We start from the raw sequence: 25,530 nt of genomic DNA, 5'->3' as shown, positions 1-25,530 counted from the left end.
TGGATACTATGGCCAATTCACCAAACCTGCACATCCCTGGACACCATGGCCAATTCACCAAACCTGCACATCCCTGGACACCATGGCCAATTCACTGAACCTGCACATCCCTTGATTCTTTGGCCAATTCACCAAAACTGCTCATCCCTGGATACTATGGCCAATTCACCAAACCTGCATATCCCTGGATACTATGGCCAATACATCTAACCTGCACATCCCTGGATACTATGAACAATTTGCGAAACCTGCGCATCCCTGTTTTTTTTTCGATTAGATTAGATTACTTACAGTATAGAAACAGGCCCTTCGGCCCAACAAGTCCACACTGACCCGCCGAGGCGCAACCCACCCATACCCCTACATTTACCCCTTACCTAACAGTACGGGCAATTTAGCGTGGCCAATTCACCTGACCTGCACATCTTTGGACTGTGGGAGGAAACCCACGCCAACACGGGGAGAACGTGCAAACTCCACACAGTCAGTCGCCTGAGGCGGGATTTGAACCCGGGTCTCTGGCGCTGTGAGGCAGCAGTGCTAACCACTGTGCCACCGTGCCACCCTCTATGGCCAATTCACCAAACCTGTACATCCCTAGATACTATGGCCAATTCACCTAACCTGCACATCCCTGGATACTATGGCCAATTCACCAAACCTGCACTTCCCTGGAGACAAAGGCCAATTCACATAACCTGCACTTCCCTGGATACTAAGGCCAATTCACCTAACCTGCACATCCCTGTATATTATGGCCAATTCACCTAACCTGCACATCCCTGGATACTATGGCCAACTCACTAAACCTGCATATCCCTGGATGCTATGGCCAATTCACCAAACCTGCACATCCCTGTATACTATGCCCTATTCACCTAACCTGTACATTCCTGGATAATATGGCCAATTCACCAAACCTGGACATTCCTGGATACTATGGCCAATTCACCAAACCTGCACATCCCAGGATACTATGGCTAATTCACCTAACCTGCACATCCCCAGATACTATGGCCAACTCACTAAACCTGCATATCCCTGGATACTATGGCCAATTCACGAAACCTGCACACCCCTGGATACTATGGCTAATTCACCTAACCTGCACATCCCTGGACATTATGGCCAACTCACTAAACCTGCATATCCCTGGATACTATGGCCAATTCACGAAACCTGCACACCCCTGGATACTATGGCAATTAACCTAACCTGCACATCCCTGGACATTATGGCCAACTCACTAAACCTGCATATCCCTGGATACTATGGCCAATTCACGAAACCTGCACATCCCTGTATCCTATGACCAATTCACCTAACCTGCACATCCCTGGACATTATGGCCAACTCACTAAACCTGCATATCCCTGGATACTATGGCCAATTCACGAAACCTGCACACCCCTGGATACTATGGCTAATTCACCTAACCTGCACATTACTGAATACTATGGCCAATTCACCAAACCTGCATATCCATGGTTACTATGGCCAATTCACCTCACCTGCACGTCCCTGGATATTATGGCCAATTCACCTAACCTGCACACCCTTGGATACTATGGCCAAGTCACCTAACCTGCACACTCCTCGACTGTGGAAGAAACCCGTCGGATACAGGGAAAATGTGCACACTCCACAATGGTTTCCAAGAATGGAATTGAACTTGGATTCCTGGCGCTGTGAGGCTGCAGTAATAACCACTGAGCCAGCATGCTGCCCCAGATTGATGAGTGATGTTTTTTACAGCATGGTACAGGTTACTTCCTATGTGCCAATTTTTTAAAGCTGAGTTCTCATGTTGAGTTTTACCATTTTCCTTTCACTATTATTATGGGAAGAGTCAATTGAATCACTCAGCTTATTTGTTTCATTAACACGTGTAAACTGAGAAAACTGCTTTCAAGTGTCGACAGGCTCTTCCACTGTGGAAAATATCACAGCATCGACAAATTCTGTGCTCTCCTGCCATTACATAAATGCAGTTTCCACAACAACAACAAACCAGTTTTATCTTCAAAGTAGTAAAACTCAAGCCAAGGCACTTCACAGGAGCATTATCAAACAAACAATGACACCGGGCCATAAGAGGGGATATTAGGGTAGGGGATCAAAAGCTTGATAAAACAAAATGGTCATAGGGAACATCTTAAAGAAAGAAAATGAAGTAGAGATCCATAGAAATGTAGGAAGGGAATTCCAAGCCCTTGACAACTAAAGGAACACCTCCAACAATGAAGCAATTCAAATCTGGGATGTACAAGACTCTGGGCAATTAGGGATAGGTAATAAATGCTGGTCCAACTGGTGATGCCCTCATTCCACAAATGAATCAAAAAGACTAGAATTAAAGTAGATATCTTGAAGTGTCGGTCAGTTGTGTATACTGAGATAGAGCAGGATAAAGCCAAGGAGGGATTGGAACAAATCCTTGTTCAACTGCGAGGCAACCAGCGAGCATAGGGGTGATAGGTGAAGCAGATGTGCCATTACAGTGTTGATTCAGACTGGGCGCCTCCTAGCAGAGCGCTTTAGGGAACATCTCCGGGACACCCGCACCAATCAACCACACCGCCCTGTGGCCCAACATTTCAACTCCCCCTCCCACTCTGCCGAGGACATGGAGGTCCTGGGCCTCCTTCAGCGCCACTCCCTCACCACCAGACGCCTGGAGGAAGAACACCTCATCATCCGCCTTGGAACACTTCAACCCCAGGACATCAATGTGGACTTCAACAGTTTTCTCATTTCCCCTTCCCCCACCTCACCCTTGTTCCAAACTTCCAGCTCAGCACTGTCCCCATGACTTGTCCTACTTGCCTATCTCCTTTTCCACCTATCTACTCCACCCTCTCCTCTCTGACCTATCACCTTCATCCCCTCCCCCACTCACCCATTGTACTCTATGCTACTTTCTCCCCACCCCCACCCTCCTCTAGCTTATCTCTCCACGCTTCAGGCTCGCTGCCTTTATTCTTGATGAAGGGCTTTTGCCCGAAACGTCGATTTCGAAGCTCCTTGGATGCTGCCTGAACTGCTGTGCGCTTCCAGCACCACTAATCCAGAATCAGACAAGTTTATGTCAACTGGAAGATGGAAGTCTGAACAAGACAGACTGGAATAGCCAAATCTAACAATGGTAGGATTCAGCAGCGGGTGAGTTTCCAAGGATGACAGGAATCTGATATGAGAATCCAACCTGGTCCAAAAGCAGAAGCCAAATATAGAAAACTCGCTCCATTATCCCCTCTCCATTTCTTAAAGGTCAGCTAATTTAGTACAGGTCAGAAGCCTGGCACCTTCCAGCTCCATATGAATTTGTGTTCTGACATGTTTGTTTACTCACTGAGCTTCAAGTATCATCTGAATGAAGATTGAAACAAATTGAGTCTTTGCACAGCAAAAGGAGATAGCACAGAATAGTTGCGTTTGTGTTTTCCTTAGATGCCAAGATATCACAATATCAACACATCAACTCCAAACTCCCAGCCTGCCTCGACCCCCTACAATTTGCCTACCAATGTAACAGACCCACAGCGGATGCCATTTTCCTAGTCCTGCACTGATCCCTGGAACATCTATTAAGGACATCTATGCCAGACCCCTGCTTATTGATTACAACTCCGCCTTCAACACCCATTATACCTCCAGACTGATCTCAAAACTCCGAGACCTTGGTCTCAGCTCCGCCCTCTGCAACTGGATACTCAGCTTTCTGACCTGCACCACAATCCTTGAAGATAAACAACTGCACTTCCTCCATGATAACACTCAACACTGGAGCCCCCAAAGGATGCATCCTCAGCCCTGGACTATACTCCCTATATACTCACGATTGCATAGCCAAATTCCAAACGAACACCGTCTATACGTTTGCTGACGACACCACTGTGGCAGGATGAATATCCATCGACAATGGGTTAGAATACAGGAAGGAGACAGAGGGCCTGGTGACATGGTGCAAAAATGAGAACCAGTCTCTCAGTGTCAGCAAAATAAAATAACAGATTATTGACGTCAGAAATGAAAGGAGTTGAAAATGATGGCACTGGAAAAGCCGCCCTTTACGACAGGACTCTCCAGTAACTGCAGTCCTCACTTTCTCCTAGCTTCAAAAAGAAAGGAGGAGGACACCCTCATCTACATCAGTGGAGTAGAGGTTGAGAGCTCCTAGGAGTGATGATAACCGACAATCTGTCCTGGACCTCCCACGTAGATGCGACAATCAAGAAGACACAACAGTGCCTTTCCTTCCTCAGTAGGCTCAGGAAATTTGGCATCTCCATAAGGACCTTCACCAACGTCTGCAGCTGCATCATGGAAAGCATACTGTCCGCTTGCATAATGGTCTGGTACGGAAACCGCTCTGCCAAGGACCCTAAGAAACTACAGAAGGTTGTGTGCACATCCCAGACCATTGCAGAAGCCAATCATCCACCCATGAACTCCATTTACACAGCCCATTGCCGCGGAAAGGCCATCAACATCATCAAAGACCCATCACACCCTGGTAATGCTCTCCTACAGCCTCTTCCATCAGGCAGAAGATACAGAAGCTTAAACACAGGCACCAACAGGTTCAAGAACGGCTTCTTCCCTGTCATTATTAGACTGATGAAGAGACTCTGCAACTTCAAATAATGCTGATCTTGTTAATATTGATCTTGCTTCGCACATGTCCTGTACAGTGTAACCTGTACGCCTCACTCTGTCCAAGTTTTTTTTCACCCAAAGATCTACCTGTACTGCTCTCAAACAAAGCTTTTCACTGTACTTCGGCACACATGACAATAAATCAAATCAATCAATCAACAATGGTGTTTCTTTGGTTACTATCATAATATCACCATGACAACACACACCTCCTTGAGGTTTGTAGCTAGGACATGGCAGCAGCCCCCATGAACCATAGGCAGAAGTCTACACCATCTTGTGAAGCAAGGAGAATATTAGTGAAAAGATGTAGGGCTTTTCAGAGCAGACTGTACTGAGTTTGTCCTAACCTGGCGAAGGCTGCCGTTTAAAATGAATCTTGCTCTTACATTCCATACGAAGTTTAATCTGCATTTGGTCTCCTTCAATACTCTGATAGGACAAATTCTTACTTCATAAAGGAATACATTCAGCCTTGACAAATTTGGTAATTGTTTGATTTGGTATGAGATCACAACAACATAATTTCCATTGAAAATAAGGACAGCATCTCATGATAGACCACCAGTGCAAGGACATTTTGCAGTTAGCTGCCAGTGAAGTTTTAATCTTTCCCCTGACATTTAGATTTTCCTCCCAAGATCTAGTTTTCATGACATGGCTGTACGTACAAGTAACTGTGAAGGTCAGATTGTAACCCATTCAAGTCTGGTAAACTACATTAGATTAATTGACTACAGTAGGTTTTGTAGGTAAAAACAATGACTGCAGATGCTGGAAACCAGATTCTGGATTAGTGGTGCTGGAAGAGCACAGCAGTTCAGGCAGCATCCGAGGAACAGTAAAATCGACGTTTCGGGCAAAAGGCCTTCATCAGGAATAAAGGCAGAGAGCCTGAAGGGTGGAGAGATAAGCTAGAGGAGGGTGGGGGTGGGGAGAAAGTAGCATAGAGTACAATAGGTGAGTGGGGGAGGGGATGAAGGTGATAGGTCAGGGAGGAGGGTGGAGTGGATAGGTGGAAAAGAAGATAGGCAGGTAGGACAAGTCTGGGGACAGTGCTGAGCTGGAAGTTTGGAACTAGAGTGAGATGGGGAAGGGGAAATGAGGAAACTGTTGAAGTCCACATTGATGCCCTGGGGTTGAAGTGTTCCGAGGCGGAAGATGAGGCGTTCTTCCTCCAGGCATCTGGTGGTGAGGGAGCGGCGGTGAAGGAGGCCCAGGACCTCCATGTACTTGGCAGAGTGGGAGGGGGAGTTGAAATGTTGGGCCACAGGGCGGTGTGGTTGATTGGTGCGGGTGTCCCGGAGATGTTCCCTAAAGCGCTCTGCTAGGAGGCGTCCAATCTCCCCAGTGTAGAGGAGACCGGCACCACTCCCCACCTCTTCCTCCACTACATTGATGACTGCATTGATGCCACCTCGTGCTCCCGCGAGGAGGTTGAGCAATTCATCAACTTCACCAACACATTCCACCCTGACCTTAAATTTACCTGGACCATCTCTGACACCTCCCTCCCCTTCCTGGACCTCTCCATCTCCATTAATGATGACCGACTTGACAATGACATTTTTTACAAACCCACCGACTCCCACAGCTACCTGGATTACACCTCTTCCCACCCTGCCTCTTGCAAAAATGCCATCCCGTATTCCCAATTCCTCTGCCTCCGCTGTATCTGCTCCCAGGAGGACCAGTTCCACCAAAAAACACACCAAATGGCCTCCTTCTTTAGAGACTGCAATTTCCCTTCCCACGTGGTTAAAGATGCCCTCCAATGCATCTCATCCACATCCTGCACCTCCAACCTCAGACCCCACCCCTCCAACCGTAACAAGGACAGAACGCCCCTGGTGCTCACCTTCCACCCTACCAACCTTCGCATAAACCAAATCATCCGCCGACATTTCTGCCACATCCAAAAAGACCCCACCACCAGGGATATATTTCCATCCCCACCCCTTTCCGCCTTCTGCAAAGTCCATTCTCTCCGTGACTACCTGGTCAGGTCCACGCCCCCCTACAACCCACCCTCCCATCCTGGCACCTTCCCCTGCCAGCGCAGGAATTGCAAGACCTGCGCCCACACTTCTTCCCTCACCTCCATCCAAGGCCCTAAAGGAGCCTTCCACATCCATCAAAGTTTTACCTGCACATCCACCAATATCATTTATTGTATCCGTTGCTCCCGATGCAGTCTTCTCTACACTGGGGAGACTGGACGCCTCCTAGCAGAGCGCTTTAGGGAACATCTCTGGAAGACCCGCACCAATCAACCACCGCCCTGTGGCCCAACATTTCAACTCCCCCTCCCACTCTGCCGAGGACATGGAGGTCCTGGGCCTCCTTCACCGCCGCTCCCTCATCACCAGACGCCTGGAGGAAGAACGCCTCATCTTCCGCCTCAGAACACTTCAACCCCAGGGCATCAATGTGGACTTCAACAGCTTCCTCATTTCCCCTTCCCCCACCTCACCCTAGTTCCAAACTTTCAGCTCAGCACTGTCCTCATGACTTGTCCTACCTGCCTATCTTCTTTTCCACCTATCCACTCCACCCTCCTCCCTGACCTATCACCTTCATCCCCTCCCCCACTCACCTATTGTACTCTATGCTACTTTCTCCCCACCCCCACCCTCCTCTAGCTTATCTCTCCACGCTTCAGGCTCTCTGCCTTTATTCCTGATGAAGGCCTTTTGCCTGAAACATCAATTTTATTGCTCCTCGGATGCTGCCTGAACTGCTGTGCTCTTCCAGCACCACTAATCCAGAATGCAGTAGGTTTTGTGACAACCTAGGCTATCTAGATTCTCAACTATAATCAGATTTAATAATATATAAAACAAATTATACTTTAGTATTATTTGCGGTGACTGATACCAGAACTGGAAAACATTGTGCTATGTGTTTCAACATTTATTTCAAAATCAAACCCAAGTTCTGAGTATTTAATGCATTACCTGCATTATTTGTCTAATTGGAGCTTTGCTTCAGTATCCATGGGGCCCAGGATCTCAGACTGAATTCTTTGTGTGCTGTGTAATCACCCTATCCAACTTTATGAAAAATTGTACCTGCGGATCATGTGTTACCTGCAGAGTGAAGTGATCTGAGCTGTGACTGAACAATCCTTCTTTATTCCATCCTCAAAGTCTGATCGATTCTTCTTTGCAACACTCTCTCATTCAGTACTACCTACCTTCAGAGATTCACTGAGCCAAACTGCTTGCTTAGGTTAGTTTTCAGCAATGTGCCGAAACCCACCCATTCAGGCCAGCTAAGCCCATTTTATCATGGCTGCTTCTGCAAGCTTTTTGCATTAAAAAGTGGTTCCGTATGCGCACCACTCTCTGAGTGAAAAAGTTGCCCCTCAGGTCCCTTTTAAATCTTTCCCCTCTTACCTTAAAACTATACTCTCCAGTTTGGACTCCCCTACCCTGGGAGACAGGGAACAATGTGTAGAGCCACAGGGAGAAGGCAGGGAAATGATACGAGTGAACCTATTGACTCCTGCCTTCTTGTCACTTGCCATTTGAATTCTCTTACTCGTTCCATTCAATGAAGAGGGTTATAGACACGGAGTCAGGCAGGTTAGAGGACCCAACATAGCAGCTCAGCTCACAGCATCATTTAAAAGCCTATAAATCTCTTCCATCTGTCCCTCACCAGGATTCACACCCTTACTCTCTCTGTCCACCTAGATCACTGTGCCACCTACATGACCGTCACCCACCAGATGCCTCTCAACCTAGTACCCTGAGCCCCCTCACCCACACTATGCTCCTCACCCTCTTATCCAGCTCAGGCCTCTTCAGAGTCCCCCTAATACTTCCATGCCCCCCTATATTCTCAGTTTCCTTTCTCCTTGGAAACATTTGAATGTCCATTTAAAAAGATTTATCCTTATTCATCCTTATTTCTGGCAAGACCAATGATTCTTGCTCATTCTGTGATGTGATTGAGTGGTTTGTGAGACTATATTAGAGGGGCAACTAAGAATCAATCACTTTGGTGTGGTGAGGATTCACATGTAGATCAGACCAGGTAAAATCAATCTGTTATATTGGACTTCAAGGAGCCTGTTATATATTTTCACAAGAACTTGACAGCAATGTGTTCACTTTTCCTAACATCTGCTTTGTGTTTCCACATTTTTTAAAAAAACTCAATTCAAATTTGCAAACTGCCAAAGGATGATTTCGAGTTGAGGCTTTCTGGATTATTACTCCAGTGACATTACCACTATTTGTCGGATATCTTAGCATCAGCTCATCACTACCTCTGCTGCCGTCATCTCATAAAGTATCACCCCCTCAACTATTATTCATTTCCTCACTGACATGTATTGGTTCTCAGAGTTAACACTGTGCTCCTGCAGATCTTGCAGCTGACTCAGAGCAAGGTCCATGGACAAAGCTGTGGAAAGCAGGGCAGTAATTGGGCCCTGGTGATGGGAAAGGTACCATTGTTGAGGGTATGGAGGATTGGCCCTTGCAGTGACCTCTGTAGGCCGCAAGTTGTACAAGCATGAGGGTCTGCTCCTGACCCTACAGAGAGAGGGCCTGCCTTTACTGAGTAGCCTTCCCATGTGGTGGCATCCTCTTAATTGTCCACTTAATAGTCTCAACTGGTTTCTGAACAGAAGACCTATTTTTTATTCATTCCTGTGACATGGACATCACTGGGCAGGCGAGTATTTATTGCCCATCTTTAATCATCTAGAGAACAGTGATAAGTCAATCACTTTGCTATTTTTCTGGAGTCACACATAAGCCAGACCAGGTAAGGAATCATTCGACTTTCTCTAAAAGGGAAATGGAATTCAGTCCATTAATATTGCATTGCAATTTCTATTCATTTTGTTCAGTGCAGTATATCTTGTACCTCTTAATATCCAGGAAATAAGGAAAGCATTTTAAGACAGATCAAATAATATTTAGGTCTTATTCCTCATGCTTATTCACTTTTCGCTTGTGTGAGATGCACTTAGCATCACTTGATACTTTATTTCACAAATGTAGCCAGTGGCTCAAACGTACATAAATGCAGCTAATAGTACCACATTCAAAATTTTATCTGCATCTACTTATGCATTCTGACTGAATTTCCTACCAGACCGAGTTAACTTTATTTTATTTACTTACACTTCTAACAAACTTGTTGTAGGGAGGTAGAATGCTTTCATATAGTTCCTAAATTTAATAATCAATGTCAATGATTATTAAATGTTTAATGGGACATTGTTTCCACAATTGGGCTATCTCCCATCATTACTATGGCCTGTATGTGATTTCAATCTCACATTGGCAATGGATGACTAAAGCCACTGAAGTGGTCCAGAAAGAATTAAACTGGATAGACATTCAGCTACAACCAAAGCATTAACGAAAATAGTCAAATATTGAAAAAAGTACATCCAGTCCAAATGCCCCTGCAAAGCTCTGCTCACCCTGTTGACAATTCCTTATATCAGCGATGATTCATTCTTCCAGATGACTGAGTGGAAGTGATATGTCAGTGTTGCCTGTGGGTTTGAAACTGATTTATGAGCCCTATCTTAACTTTACAGTCTTTCCCACAGGGAGGATATCGGTTGCCAACAGGTAGAGTGGTGGTAGATTGTTGGTTCAAGTATCTACCATCTCTCTTTCCATTCTGTTACTGGCTGCTGTTTTTGATAAAGAAAGCTTGACACCATCTTTGATGATGAATCACCATTTTGATTGCAGTTGGTGTGTGTAGTACATGTTTCATGGAAGTTTTGAAATTATGTTTGAAACATTTCCTTCAACTTCCACGTCAAACAACTCCCAAACTTAGCTCTGAGTACAGCACCTGTCGGGACAATCTGATGTCATGTCTTGGCCATCTGAGCTGATGTGAAATGATATGGCCTTGAAACTTGGGCAGGTCTATATTTCATAGGACACTTATTTTCATTCTTTTGTACTCCCACTTGATCACAACTTCCTTCTATGGCAGCAATGTTGATGTTGCACTGGGGGCACGATATTTTGGCGATAGATTATCCAAGTTTCACACTAATATCTGAGTGTTGGTGCCAATGTTTTGACAGCTGACCCATATCTTCACATAATAACTGGCAGATGCTATGCAACGTGTAGGCTTATGGTATAAAATTGGATTAATGACCTTTTAATCTCACAAGATCTATTTGGTATTAAATAAACAGCAAATGTTGTATGCACATGCAAATCAGAGTTTCAGGTGTGGTTTAGTCTGGGAAGTTTGCAGATTGAAAAGTACTTCATTGAAATATACACACAATCGCATGATAACATTGCACAAGGAGAGGCAAAACCAAGTATAACAAAGACGTAAGAAAAGGTTTGAGGGCAGCTTTAACTGGACCAAGACACACAGACATATCACCATCCCAATTTCAAAGCCATATACTCTGTCCTTACTTTTTAAAGAGCACTTCGATTTGCTGTGAGGAGTTTCTCAATGCTACCAGGTTTTCGGACAGTACTGTTGGTAAAATCATAAGGAAGTTTCTATGATGAGGAAGTATGCACAGGCACTTAGGACACAGTACTCAGATGTGTCAAGCTACTGGATATAATGCTTTAGAATCTCAGAAGCTCTGTGATGGGGGCACACTGTGTCTGTAGCTGCTTCCTCTGTGGGTCACGAGTTGGCTCACACCGAGAAGGATGTTCCTTGCATGCACTGGAAGCTTTTGAGCTCGTGGTTTCACCATGTTTGTCAGCACCACAAAGGCATGCTTTTGTTGTGCATGTGGGAAGTTAAATGGGGATCCGTTCAGTTATCAGACCTGCCCGATACCTCGAATGTATGGAACTATAACCTTATACAAGTAAGAAATGCCTTGGTGTGTTTGCTGGATAGAGTCAACTCCAATATTTGTGTTTCTTCATATGCTACTGTACAGAACTTTAGGGGCTATGTATGTATTTAAAGACATTTTATGAATAAAATATATTTTTGAAAAAAAAGGCATGTTGACCACGCAGCTTCATTCAACCTATCTGGCTGGTCACTTCACTAAAGAACACAGGGAGATGTTGGCATTAGTAGTAATGTCACTGAAGTATTAATGAGCTAATGGTCTCAGGCTATGGGTGATGGATTAAAATTCAATTATAAAATCGGAAATTGAAAGTTAATCTCAGTAATAATGTCCATAAATATATAATCAATTTGCATAAAAGCCCATCTGAAGCACTAATGTCCTTCAGGGAACTAAAACTGCCATCCTTATTTGGCCCAGATCCAAAGAAACATAATGTCTTTCAGAAATGGTCTATCAAGCTAATCAAGGGCCATTAGGGATGGAAGACTAAGGCTGTTGTAAATAGCAATTGCCACATCTCTTGAATGAATAAAAACAAAACATGTGTTCAGCTGTTAGTGAGGCCCAACATCATCAAGGAGGATGTGGAGAAAGGTGAGAAGAAAGAGGAACTGAAGAAGACAGGGAAGATGCAACCCAGACACCTTAACCAGGCAGGCTGTCAGATAGCATATTATCCAAAGTGCTGGAGAAGCTCAATAGTGTTGGCAGCATCCATCAACAGAGAAACAGAGTTAATGCTTCAAGTCCAATATTCATACAGATTAACTTGTCATGGACTACCATATATTCAAAAACAAATAGACAGCTGACAAATATGTTATCATGAAGATAGAGTCCTTTTAAATGTTAGCATTCAGACAAGGAACGTAAAGGATGCTGGCTTTTTCTGGCAGCATGTAACATCATCTAAATCCTTGATTTGATTATAGATGAGAAAGTGATCTAGTATCATTTTGGTTTAAACCCTGCATGTTGAAAACAAGAGGGAAAATAATGTGATTCTGTGGACACAGTCTACAAAAATACTCTGTGCTTATTTTCTTCACAACTTGAAACCATGTTGATATGTGAGAAATAAATAATGCTTTATGGCCAATGCTGATTGGATATCAGTCAAACTTACCAAAAAAATCACTTGGTTCCTATCAGCTTCTCATGTGGAGGTGTTTACCATATCCTGCTGCTCAATATGAATGCTCTTGTCTGGAACAATATCCAAGTACATTTTACAATCGTAACTCCCCCAAAGTTTGATGTCAAATAAAAATGCCACGTAACTGGTTTTCTAGAAAACTTCAGAATCATTAAATGTTATTTACTGAGCTTGAAACACATGGCAAGAAATAAAAGTGGTAAGTGCTGAGTTCCCACTACAGATTAAGTGTGATGTGCTTTAAGTCATACAGGGCAGAATCCAATTGCAGGTCTGTTCCGAGGCAACCAATCTCATTAATAGTCCAATCAAGTGCTTACGGCTATTTACAATGTAGTTAATTGTGCTAGAACTTATTAAAATAGTGCACACATGGATAGGGTAAATGCAGGATGCAGTTTGTTTCGAAAGCCTCTGGCACCATGCTTTACCATGCTGGCTTGTAAAAGGAACAAGAACAAACGTTCATAAAAGAAACCAGGGTGAAGTGAGGGGAACCTTTCAAACAGCAAATAGTTAGGGGATGGAATGCACCGGCTGGACATGTGCTGGTTGAGGCTGGTTCAAGTCTTCCAAGAAGACATTGGAGGATTATTTGCATAAAAATAATGTGCGAGGGTATCGAGAAGAAAAGAAATTGCACATTGGCCATAAGTAATGATGCTCATTTAATGAGCCAGTGTAGGCATGATGGGTCAAATGGCCTCCTTCCATGCAGTAATACTTCTGTGATTCTGTAGTTCTGTGAAATATGGTCAAATCTTCCACCTACAGTCACTGTGTGGGTAACCACAAGAAGAAGGTGAGATGATCAGGAGCATGCTTTAAGTTGAAACCTGGTGTATGTTAATCAATGTGGATGGGAATAAAATTGAGTCTCGAGGTGGGTGAGAAATTCACAACACTGTGTAGAATTCAGCAGCAAAACATGATAAGTATCACCACAGTCTCATTTGAACAGATAGTTTTGTCAGATTGCTGGCCATGAAACATATTATATGTTTGTTTCGCAACACTGGGTGACCCATCATGGAATCAAGGACCAAACAGCAGGAATGAATGACATGACTCCATTGAGTTAGCAGCTCAATGCTCACTGTAATTTAGCACCAGACTGCGCTTTGTCTTCTGTGACTATGCAACATCCGTTGATCGGTTGTCAGCCGCATCATATCAGGTTTAAGCAATACTTCAGGCATAATGGTTAGAAACGTCCCTGAACTGTGGCAAAGAACTAATCACAGGAAGAGTAAAAGCATCCAATTAGACTAAACTAATCACAGCCTGGAGGAGGCTAGTTTCCCTGTATCTGTGATATCAGAGACCTTCGGTGGGTGGGGGGATGGATTAGAATAGAAGTCTACACAAACAACCACTTCAACAACAACAACTTATATTTATATAGAGCCTTTAATGAAATGAGACACCCTTCGAGTTTCACAGCAGCATTATAAAGAAAAGTAATCCATCAAACCACTTATTACATTCAGTCTGTGGGTGAGCTTCTCCAAGTTATTACAGTGCCAGATAGGATAGCCCCTAGTTGTTAATTCTCAGGTGACGAAGGATGAATTTGCTCTTCCTTCATCCAACCCCTTGGATGATCACAACATGGTTAGTTTAAAAAAAGGTTCCCTTCCCTAGTGGATGTCTTTCTCCATAACCAAATGAATTTATGTTTTAAAGAAGCTAATTTAACCAGGTTTCGAGTTAACAAGAAGTGAGTTCATTCGTTACTGAACACAAGGAGAAGTAACAACACCACATACATGAACACAGATTAGAAATGAGTATAAAAACAGATAAAAATTTGAAAAGATATTACGTCTCTGAGTTCCATGAAGAACAGGCAATGTTGTGTTAGGTAATAACTGTCGCACTGATATTGGTAGGCAAGTGGCTTATTCTGAGATACATGGCTTTGCAGCTCAGTTGAAAGGCTTTTGTCTTGTTTGCTTCTGAGAGCAGTTTTATTTGCTTTCTAGCTTTCAGCAAAGAGAAAGAGGGGACCTTCATTCCTTTTTACCTGCAACGCTGGGATAACCAAAGATTCTCAGTGATGACACTCACAGCACAGACCTTCACCTGACAGTATGCACAGAGGAGGGTTGTCATTGCCTTTTAAGCTCTTTTCTTCTGGTTTCTTGAAAGCAGAGACCATGAACATGCCTGCAGAATTGGTTTGTCATTGAGAAGCTGAGGGGGTTAGCTGGCCCTGTCTTTATCTTGATGGCCACAGGAGATCATAGGTCAGTTTATTTTGACTTACCCTTTTTGTTTGAAGGATTGCTATCCAAATATCTCTTGGTACATTCAGATGTACATTCCAGAGTAGCTGCGCAGACATCCATAGTCACCTTTTGTCTGTATATCCTCTTTCTAATAATACATGCTGCAATTATAAGTGACAAGCTTATGGAACTATTAGGTCAGATGACCTAAAGCTTAGTTAAAGAAGTAAGTATAAGGAGTATATTAATGGAGGAAAGCAAGGTGGAGAAGTATAGAGGCATCGGGAGGGGACTACAGAGCTTGGGACCCAAAGGGAAGGCCACTGACAGTGGAGTAATTAAAACTAAGACTGTACTATCTATACAAATTAGAGATTTGCAATTATTCTGCAGAGTTGCAGGCTGGAGGATATTATAACAATATGGAGGGGCAAGGCCATGAAGGGCTTTGAAATTTTCAAATCATAGTCATGAAATTGTGGTCAATTGTTGTAAAAACCCATTTGATTCACTGACATCCTTTAGAGGAGGAAATGCCCTCACCTAGTGCAACCTAAATATGACTCCAGATCCACTGAAATGGCTGTGAAAGCCACTCAGTTATATCTAGCAACTACTAAAATTGGAAAAAGAAATGAATCCAGATGGATCTCCCAGCATCGATGAAGGCACAGGACGGTAGCACACAGGCTCTCCCAATCTGCAATGTGCTCCTTACTAATATAGGCAAGGGTGGGGGGGGGGAGGGGAGGGGGGGGGGGGGGGGGGGAAGGGGAGGGGGGGGGGGGAGCGGTGGGGGTGGGGGTGGAGGTGGTGGTGCTTATGCTAAAATAGGAAGAGCTGTCCAAAAAAATTAGACAAGCATCTGACATGGTCATACTCATGGAATCATATCTTACAGATAATGTCTCAGACACTATCACCATTCCTGTCTCTCCAACAAGTCAGACACAATAGTAGGGTTGACACAGTGTTACATCATCAGGAGAGAGTTGGCCTGCAAGTATTCAAACTTGACCCTGGATCTCATGAAGTCTCATGGCATCTGGTCAAACTGTGGCAAGGAAGTCTCCTTCTGATTACAATATTCTGCAACCCCTCAGCTCGTGAATCTATAAACACTCCAAGTTAAATACCACTTACATTACAACAACTCCTGGATGATATTCCCTACTTGGTTACTTTCCAAATGGGAGAGCACAGATTGCCAAATTTCAGCTGTAACACTTCCTTTTTATTAAACATATGTTCAAAATAAAAGTTCAATAAGTCCATAAATACTTTGGGGTTCTGATCTGTCATCATCATACTTGGAGGATTGTCTGGGTAGGAGACTTCAATGCTTATCACCAAGAATGGCTTGGCAGTACCCCTACTGACTGAATACTCTTATCTCTTTGAAATAAAGAACAACATTCTACTTATTTATCTTCCTTGTTATCCACTGAACTTGTATGCTGGCTTTTTGTGATTTAAGCATAAGGACCTTAAATCCTTTTGTGCTATAGATTTCTGCAGTCTTTCTTCATTTAAATATTATTCAATTCCTCAATTTGTCCTGTCAATGTTTATAATCTTTTTTTTCCCCAGATTGTAATCCATCTGTCAAGTTTTTGTTGATTCATTTATTCTGTCTACGTTCCTTTTTGGACTCTGTGTCATTTTCACTACTTGCCTTCCCATTTATTTTGGTGCTGTCTATAAACTTGTCAATAGTATGTTCACTTTCCTCATCCATGTAATTAATATTGTCAATACTTGTGGCCCTTCACTGATCCAAGTAGCACTTAACTGGTTACAGGTTGTCTTCCTGAAAATGTCCCTTATCCCAGCTCTCTGTCTTCTATTAGTTAGGCAATTCTCTATCTCTGCTAATATACTTCCTGTAACATCATGAGTGCCTATCTTATTAAGTAGCGTTATATGTAGTACTTTATTAAATGCCTTTTGGGGATCCAGATATATTACATCTGCTGCTTCTGCCTTATCTATCCTACATGTTAATTGGCCGAACAATAATAAATTTTGTTTATTTTCTACTAGCAGGGTGATTAGGGAGGCAATTGCCTGATGTAATTTAGCTAAACTATTAATCCAGCAACCCAGGTGATGTCTGGGGACCCGGATTTGAATCCCACTATGGTCCTCGATAGAATTTGAAATCTATAAAAATCTGGAATAAAGTCTAATGATAACTGTGACACTACTGCCGATTGTTGGGAAAATCACATCTAGTTCACTGATGTCCTTTAGGGAAGGGAAAGACCATCCTTACCTGGTCTGGCCTTCATGTGACTCCAGATCCTCGGCAATGTGATTGACTCCGAACTGCCCTCTGGGCAATTAGAAGTGGGCAATAACTGCTGACCTGGCCAGTGATGCACACATGCTGTGAATGAATAAAAAGTGTAACAAATTTAATAGCAACTCAAGTAAAATTTGAAGTTGGAGATTGTGAACCTAACCATTTATAGAATATTTGCTTTCCTGGCCACACTGGAACTGAAAGATCTACAAATCACTCAGTTGGGAGGATTTGAGATTGAGTATTGGTTGAGGCTGAGACTCACAATGATACACTTGGACAAATCTTCAACTTGCTGCTGAGAGGAATTCTGGTCCTGCAGCCTGACTGCCCATTGCAGAAACCATCTGATTTTTATTTCCATTGAGTCACTTGAAAAAATATTCCAACCTTTTCTAATTCTTATTTTTTTCTCTAAAATAGACAGTTAATCAGTCACATATGTTTTGCAACAAATGGTTGATTGAAAATCCATCCTAAACATCACACTGAACTGAGAAGAGATTTGGATTTGATCAGAAATACTGACTAAGGTTCCATTTGTATTGTGGAGGTGTAAAAATCTAACAACACTCTAAATTCACAATGTTTGCGTTATGTATTCAAAGCTCCAGGAATAATTTTGAAGCAACACTTGATGTATTCAGTTGCGTTAACATTTATTTCATTCTATACAGTACACCACACTCTGACTGAGTAGAAGGTGAGAAAAGTAATTAGTTCAATAAAAACAGCAAAAAATAAACACCAATGGATTTCACTTATTGAAATTCTCTTTCCCATTTTTTGTACACTCCAGTTTCAGACATGAGCAATTCAGTTCTGGGCGCAGTCAATGTGTGTTAGGCTTTTGATCATTAAGTTAAACCAGTAGGGGGATTACTCAGCCTGTAACAGCTGTGGATGACTATATCATGTTTTAAAATAACTCTTCCAATACAAATAACACCCCACTCACGCCTTTATCCCCTTTTCACTTCCTCTCTATCTCTCTGCACAACCATCTCTCTAATTCTTTTATCTATAAAAAGTTGCAAACCCGCAAAACAAACTGTTGCAATGTGGCGCAGTTAAATGTTTGATATTAAGGAAAAAATCATGGAAAATGCATGAAATGCTGTCAGATTATCAGCTTAAGAAAATATGAAGTAATTGACTTATGATTGATTAACTTCAATTATTCCCTTGCTGCTCTCGGACACTAATGCACCCTTCAACAATTCATAAACTGCTCTGATGCACTGCCAGCAAAAATGAGTGTTTAAACATCTTTCAGTCTTAAATATGTCCAATAAGCTTGATGATGAAGCATCAGTAGACTTGAAATGTTAACCCTGTTCTTCTCTCCAGAAATGCTATCAGACCTGTGGAGTTTCTCCAGCAATCTGTGTTTAAGCTTCATGTGTATCCCTTTGTCATGTGAGAATTGGAAGCCCTTCCATATTTGGAAAAATAACTCGCAAATGTAAATGTCATCTTTTTTCTTTATTTTTTCACCAAATATCTTCTCATTCTTTCATGAATGCCAACAATTCCATAGAAACAAACTGTGTATGCCAACCTGAAGATATTGTAACGGCTATTAGAGTGAACAACAAATGGGTGATGTACAGAGCACAAGAGCAGGAAAATCTTACGATAGTAAATGATAAGGAGATCTGACCAGAGAGTCAGAAAGTATCATTTCTCTACTTTTAAAAGACTCCTGCCAATGCCCATCAATGACGTCCTTTCTTTTTCTGACTGCTGTGCATTATCCCTTTTTGTTCTTCTCAACCTACCTGCAACACTTGAGTGAGTACACCATCCTGTTTGAACTCCTCCGTAATCCAACTCTGCAGGAATGTCCTTGCATGGTTCCATCCTTACCTTTATCAAAATCCAACGAGTGCATCTCCAACAATAGTCTCTACTCCCCACCATCATCTCCAGAATATCCCAAGGATATAGATTGAGTTCTTTCCTATTTTTGATCGATGTATCTCCTTAACAACATACTCAGATGTTAAATAACATCAACACGTGATTTTTTTTTTAAGCAATCTATTGTCACGTATATTTTTACAAAAAAACCAGTGAGAAGGTTCATAAGTTGCCACACCATCTAAATTAATGACGGAAGTAAAAAATAAGAAGAAAATAAAGTAAAAGTTCATCACAGTTCAATTAACAGATTCTGGGTTTGGAGTAGGTTGGAAAACTGGGCTGATACAAGACCTCCACGCTGTGATTAGACCTCCATGCCATGCTGCTGGAACACCCAAAGGCTACCAAAGAAGGCCTCCATAACAGAACACGACCTCCATGCTGGGAGAAGAATGCTACTCCAAGCCAAGACTACCTCCCCTGGATGAGACTGCCACATCAGGAGACCACCACACTTGGAGGGAGACCACTCCATCAGGCCTATACTGCCATTCCAAGCTATTAGAAGCCACGTTCTCCATGGTCCTGGGCCCAGTAAAGACATCTACTGACAAAGTCAGCAAAAGAAGGTAAGGTACCAATATAAATGGAAACATCCAATAAAAGGTAGACGAGCAGGAGGCTGGAAGAACACAACTAGACAGGCAGCATCAGGAGCTGGAGAAATCAACGTTTCGAGTGTAACCCTCCTTCAGGATGGGGTGTGGGTGTAAGGGAAGCTGCAGATCAAGGATGGTTGGAGAGATTGGAGGGGGAAATGGGGTGGTGGGGTAGAGGGTACAACCTGGTTGGTCGATGGGAGGAATGAATCGGGTTGGTATCTGGAAGGAAGGATCAATCAGAGGAATGGAAGGGAGGGGGTGAGGCTGGGAAGGGAGTCGGGAGATGGGAAGGGCGGTTATTTGGAATTGGAGAATGCAATGTTGAGTCCTCCAGGCTGTAGGTTGCCCAGGCGGAAGATGAGGTGCCATTCCTCCCATTTCCAGTCTGATTTGCTGAGGCAGTGGATGAGGCCAAGGATGGTTATGTCAGACAGGGAGTGAGAAGGGAAATTAAAATGTTGGAAAGGAAGTGGGAGGGTGACTGGGAGGTCAGGTCGGCCCTTGCATGCCTAACTGACATGCTAGGTGAAACCTGCCCTGAGTTTATGTTTGGTCTCCTCGATGTAGAGAAGACCACAGCGAGATCACCAGACACTGAGCATCTCAGCCGGGCCCAGAGGGGCTGACCTGACCTCCCAGTTACCCCCATTTTAATTTCTTTTCCCACTCCCTTTCCGACATGACCATCCTCTGCTTCCTCCATTGCCATAATGAATCAGACCACAAATTGGAGGAGCAACATCTCATCTTCCGCCTGGGCAGCCTACAGCCTGGAGGACTCAACATTGAGTTCTCCAATTTCAAATAACCTCCCTTCTCATCCCCCATCTCCCTTCCCAGCCCCTCTCCCTCCATTCCATTCCTCTGATCGTTCCTTCCTTCCAGTTACCAACCGTATTCATTCCTCCCATCGACCAAGGAGGTCACACCCTCTATCTGTGTTCACTTATCACCACCACACAATCTCACTCTGCTCCCCACCCAAACCCCACCCCCAACCTACCCCTTTATCTGCAGCTTCCCTTACACCCACCCAAAGTCCTGAAGAAGTGTTACACCCAAAATGTTGACTTCTCCACCTCCTGATACTGCCTGGCTTGCTGTGTTGTTCCAGCCTCCTGCTTGTCTACCTTGGATTCCAGCATCTGCAAAACAAAAGCATACAAAGAAAAAAAGTGGACAAATTGAGCTCTGGGCACCTGGGCTATGGAGCCTCATGTTTCACTGCTACTCTGCCGCTATCTTGAAAATGCGTGCATTTGTTTATCTATGCATGTTTGTGCAGTGGTATTAATGGAAACAGATAATACAAGGGAAGGGAAGAAAATCAGAAGTTGCGTTAACCCCTCGCAATAATTATAATGTAAATTAATCAGTGATTGATGGATGATTTCAGTGCAGCCAAAAAACACGTGAACCACTTTGCAAAAATGTAACAAATGTAAGGCAATGATTGTATTAGAATGTATGTAGAATCCCTAAAATTGTATTGCCACAGTTACAAGCATTGAGAATATAGGCTTTTCTTTGAAATATAAATAACTTTACGAATCAACTATATCATCAATAAAAGTCAACTTTCACTAATCATCTACTTCAGTTTGCCATCATAGAGTCATAGAGATGTACAGCATGGAAACAGACCCTTCTGTTCAACTTGTCCATGCCAACCAGATATCCCAACCTAACCTAGTTCCATTTGCTAGCACTTGGCCTACATCCCGCTAAACCCTTCCTATTCATACACCCACCCAGGAGCCTTTTAAATGCTGTAACTGTACCAGCCTCCACCACTTCCTCTGGCAGCTCATCCCATACACGCACCACCCTCTGCATGAAAAAGTTGCTCCTTCGTTCCCTTTTAAATGTTTCCCCCTCACCCTAACTTATGCCCCCTTGTTCTGAAATCCCCCACCCCAGGAAACGACCTTGTCTATTTACCCTATCCATGCCCCTCATGATTTTATAAACCTCTATAAGGTCACCCATCAGCCTCCGACGCTCCAGGGAAAACAGCCCCAACTATTCAGCCTCTCCCTGTAGTTCAAATCCTCCAATCCTGGCAACATCATTGTAAATTATTTTCCAAACCCTTTCAAGTTTCACAACATCCTTGCGATAGGAAGGAGACCAGAATTGCAAGCAATATTCCAACACTGGCCTAACCAATGTCCTGTACAGCCACAACATGACCTCCCAGCTCCTATACTCAATACTCTGTCAACTGCTAGTAAATCCTTGAACTCTTAATGGATACACATTTCTTTTCACACCTTTTTTTTAGAAAAGCAAAGCACTCTCATGTGGTACAGACTTTGTTGAAAGTGTTTTATTCCCTATGGATGTGACACAGCCAATTTCCACCGTGAGAAGAAGTTGAAGGTGAAGTCTTCATGGATGTTCAAATGCAGTGAAGTTCAGCCCCAACATTTTCTCAGGGGCTGGTATTAAAAGTGTGTTATTGTATTAAACAGATCATAAGGTGGATGTTCTGGAGTTTGATCAATGTAGCAATTTATTATAACTTTTCACTCACGGGACCTGAACTTGTTTCTTTGTCCCATATGGCAACCAGACGCTTCAGCAGAGCAAAGGAGGATTACTGAGAGGGTAAGGTACCCCTTAGGTCTATTCAGAACACTTTTTAGGAGGCAGCATAATCAAGACAGTTAGCAGCTCATCCATTTTTCTTTTCGTAGGATGCAGGCATGACTGGCAAGGCCAGCATTGGCTGCCTATCTCGAATTGCCTTTAAACTGAGTAGCTGGCTAGGCTATTTCAAATGGCAATCAAGAGTCAGCCGCGTCTCTATAGATCAGGAGCCACATGTAAACCTGAGCAGGCAACATTCCCTCAAACTTCTTTGTCCACGCTGCGGATCTTGAAGCTATGCATCGGCACCAGTCAGCATATGTGGAGCACTGCAGTGGCTGCATAATTTGGTACGAACATTGACACCATGTAAGGATGATAGATGTCCTTCCCTAAAGGCCATTAGTGAACCAGGTTGGCTTTTACAACAACTGGTAGTGGTTTTATGATCACCATTTCTAAAACTATTTATATTCCTGATAATTCAACCAGCAACCATGATGGGATTTGAACCCATGCCCTCAGAATGTTATACTGGGACCTCTGGATTATTTCCCAGTGACCAATGTGCTAGACTCCCCCCAAAAGCAATAATGATAAGTTATATTGTTATCTGAACTGTCTATATTAGGAAAATATTAGAATTGAGATTTAAGATTAAAAGGTGAAGGGCAGATATAAGGAACAAAGTTTATTTCTGAGATATATCAAAACAGATGATATCTAAAACAGAAATGAATGAAACTTTATATTAAAGATAATGGATATTAAAGCCTATTGGTCTCCTATCCTGCATCCGAAGAGCAGGAGAGTCAACGTTTCAGGCATAAGCTTATGCTCGAAACATCAATTCTCCTGCTCCTCAGATGCTACCTGACCTGCTATACTTTTCTAATGCCACATTTTTCAACTCTGATCTCCAGCATTTGCAGTCCTCACTTTCTCTCGGCCTCCTATCATGGTTTCATTTGATGTCATGAACCATCTGGTGCTTTGCTCATGTTGTTATTCTGAACATGAGACTGAATACCATTCAGCCATTCAATCTTAGACGGCATCATTGGTGACCAGAATCCAGTCAATACCTTACACCCATGCAAATGTAATTAATTCAGTTGGCAGGTTGGCTGGCTTGTGATGCCAGCAACATGGGTTCAATTCCTGTACTAGCTGGGGTCATTGTCTTACCCCTCAACCTTGCCCCCTGCATGAGATGTGGAGGGCCGCAGGTTGAACCATCACCATTGCCTGTCTCTAATGAGAGGTGGGACTGGGTGATTTTACCCGCTTCAAGGACAAGATGCTGAAGCCCACTGTAGTCGTGCCCCCCCCCCCCCCCCACACCGTCCTCCCCGTCCCCCCGTCCCCCCGTCCCCCCGTCCCCCCATCCCCCGCTGATGTAGAACAGCTCGCATAGCACAGATTAGAGCTGGAACCTGAGTGACCCAGCTAGGAGCTATTACTTTCTGTTTAATAATGCTAATACAAAAGCAAGAAGCTCCTGCTTTGAGGATTTGTAGTTGACCTTGGCGTATATATAGGTAAGGGTCAGTTGGTTTATGATGCAGATTGATGCCAACAGCATGGGTTCAATTCCCAAATCAGCCGACATTACCATGAAAGTTCCACCTTCTCAACATTGCTCCTTGCCTGATGCATCATCGCCCTAAGGTTAAACCACCATTTAGTTATTTCTTTCTGGTGAGACAGCAGTCTATGGTAACTCTACCTTTGTATCTAGGTTATATCAGAGAAATTAATGTTTTTCTGTTCTTTAGCGCCAGCAGCAGCAGTACGAAGGGCGGGAGCTTGGACCAGGGGCCTGTCGGGAGCGGTGAGTCACTGATGTGAGTTCTTACATCGGAGATCAGAGCTTTCTGGGAAATGAGGGATTTTTCTATTTCCCTCCAGCTATATAATTCAGTGTTTTCTAAACCCAAGACCCTAGGGCCTCCCACCCAACCACCTCCTCTAACCTAAAACACCAGCGGCACATCAGGTAAGCTTCTCTTCTTTTTTACTTTCTGATAAGGGGACTAGCAGGGATGACAGTGCAGGGAGAGCAGTGTTCCTCCTGCATGATGTTTGAGGTGAGGGACGCCATTAGTGTCCCATCCAAGTCCATCAGCAGGAAGTGCACCCAACTCTTGCTCCTCCAAGGCCACGTTAGGGAACAGAGCGAGACCTGGATGAACTTCGGATCATTTGGGAGGCAGAGTCTGTGATCGATTAGAGTTGCAGGGAAGTAGTTACTCCTAGGCACGAAGAAAGTTGAGTCACGTTGTTTCCCTGAAAAACAAGTATACCGCTTTATATGCTGTTGGGGGGGTGGGGGAGACTTGCCAGGGGCATGCATTGGGGTGCAGGTCTCTGGCACAGAGTTTGCCCCTGTTGCACAGAAGGGAAGAAGGGGATGGAGAAGAGTGTTAGTCATTGGGAATTCAGTAGTTAGAGGTTCAGATAGAAGGTTTGTTGGGAATGAATGAGCCTCACATTTGTGTGTTGCCTCCCAGGTGCCAGGGTCCGTGATGTCTCAGATCGTGTCTTTGGGGTCCTGAAGGAAGAGGGTGACCAGCCTCAAGTCGTGGTCCATGTAGGTACCAACAACATCAGTAGAAAGAGGGATAGGGATGTAAGGCAGGATTTCAGGGAGTTAGGGTGGAAGCTGAGAGCTAGAACAAACAGAGTTGTTGTCTCTGGTTTATTACCCGTGCCACATAATAGTGAGTCAAGGAATAGGGAGAGATATCAGCTGAACACATGGTTGAAGGGATGGTGCAGGAGGGAGGGTTTCAGATACATGGATAATTGCGGCTCATTCTGGGGAAAGTAGGATCTCTACAAACGGGATGGTCTTCACTTGAACCCAAGGGGTACTAATATCCTGGGTGGGAAATTTGCTGGTATTATTCAGTTGGGTTTAAACGAGCTCAGCAGGGGGATGGGAACCTGAGGTGTTGTTCCAATGCACAGGAGGATGACAGTAGGTAGGGCATAGACAGGATTTCATGGTCACAGGAATGTGCTGGCAGACAGCAAGCTGGTCTGAAGTGTATCTACTTCAACGCTAGATATATCTGAAATAAGGTAGATGAGCTTGCAGCATGGGAAAGTACCTGGGACTTCAATGTTGTGGCCATTTCAGAGACATGGATAGAGAAGGGTCAGGAATAGATGGTGCAGGTTTCAGGGTTCATTAAGTGCAGGGAAGGCAGTAAAAGAGA

The 25,530-nt window shown here is 43.6% G+C and overlaps 1 long non-coding RNA gene across 1 annotated transcript in view; it reads right to left on the bottom strand.

The window, feature by feature from the left end:
- Positions 1-25,530, bottom strand: part of LOC122552763 (uncharacterized) — a 301,823-nt gene that overhangs the window by 197,738 nt on the left and 78,555 nt on the right. The window contains exon 2 of the long non-coding RNA XR_015758414.1: positions 17,157-17,270. This is a non-coding gene — a long non-coding RNA (uncharacterized LOC122552763). The remainder of the gene's footprint in view (positions 1-17,156; positions 17,271-25,530) is intronic.

The sequence above is a fragment of the Chiloscyllium plagiosum genome, unplaced genomic scaffold, assembly GCF_037043375.1.
Source record: "Chiloscyllium plagiosum isolate Xiang-an unplaced genomic scaffold, Cpla_swu_hap1 HiC_scaffold_10, whole genome shotgun sequence".
In the NCBI taxonomy this organism is placed as follows: Eukaryota; Metazoa; Chordata; class Chondrichthyes; order Orectolobiformes; family Hemiscylliidae; genus Chiloscyllium; species Chiloscyllium plagiosum.
This window is presented reverse-complemented; position numbering and strand designations above follow the sequence as displayed.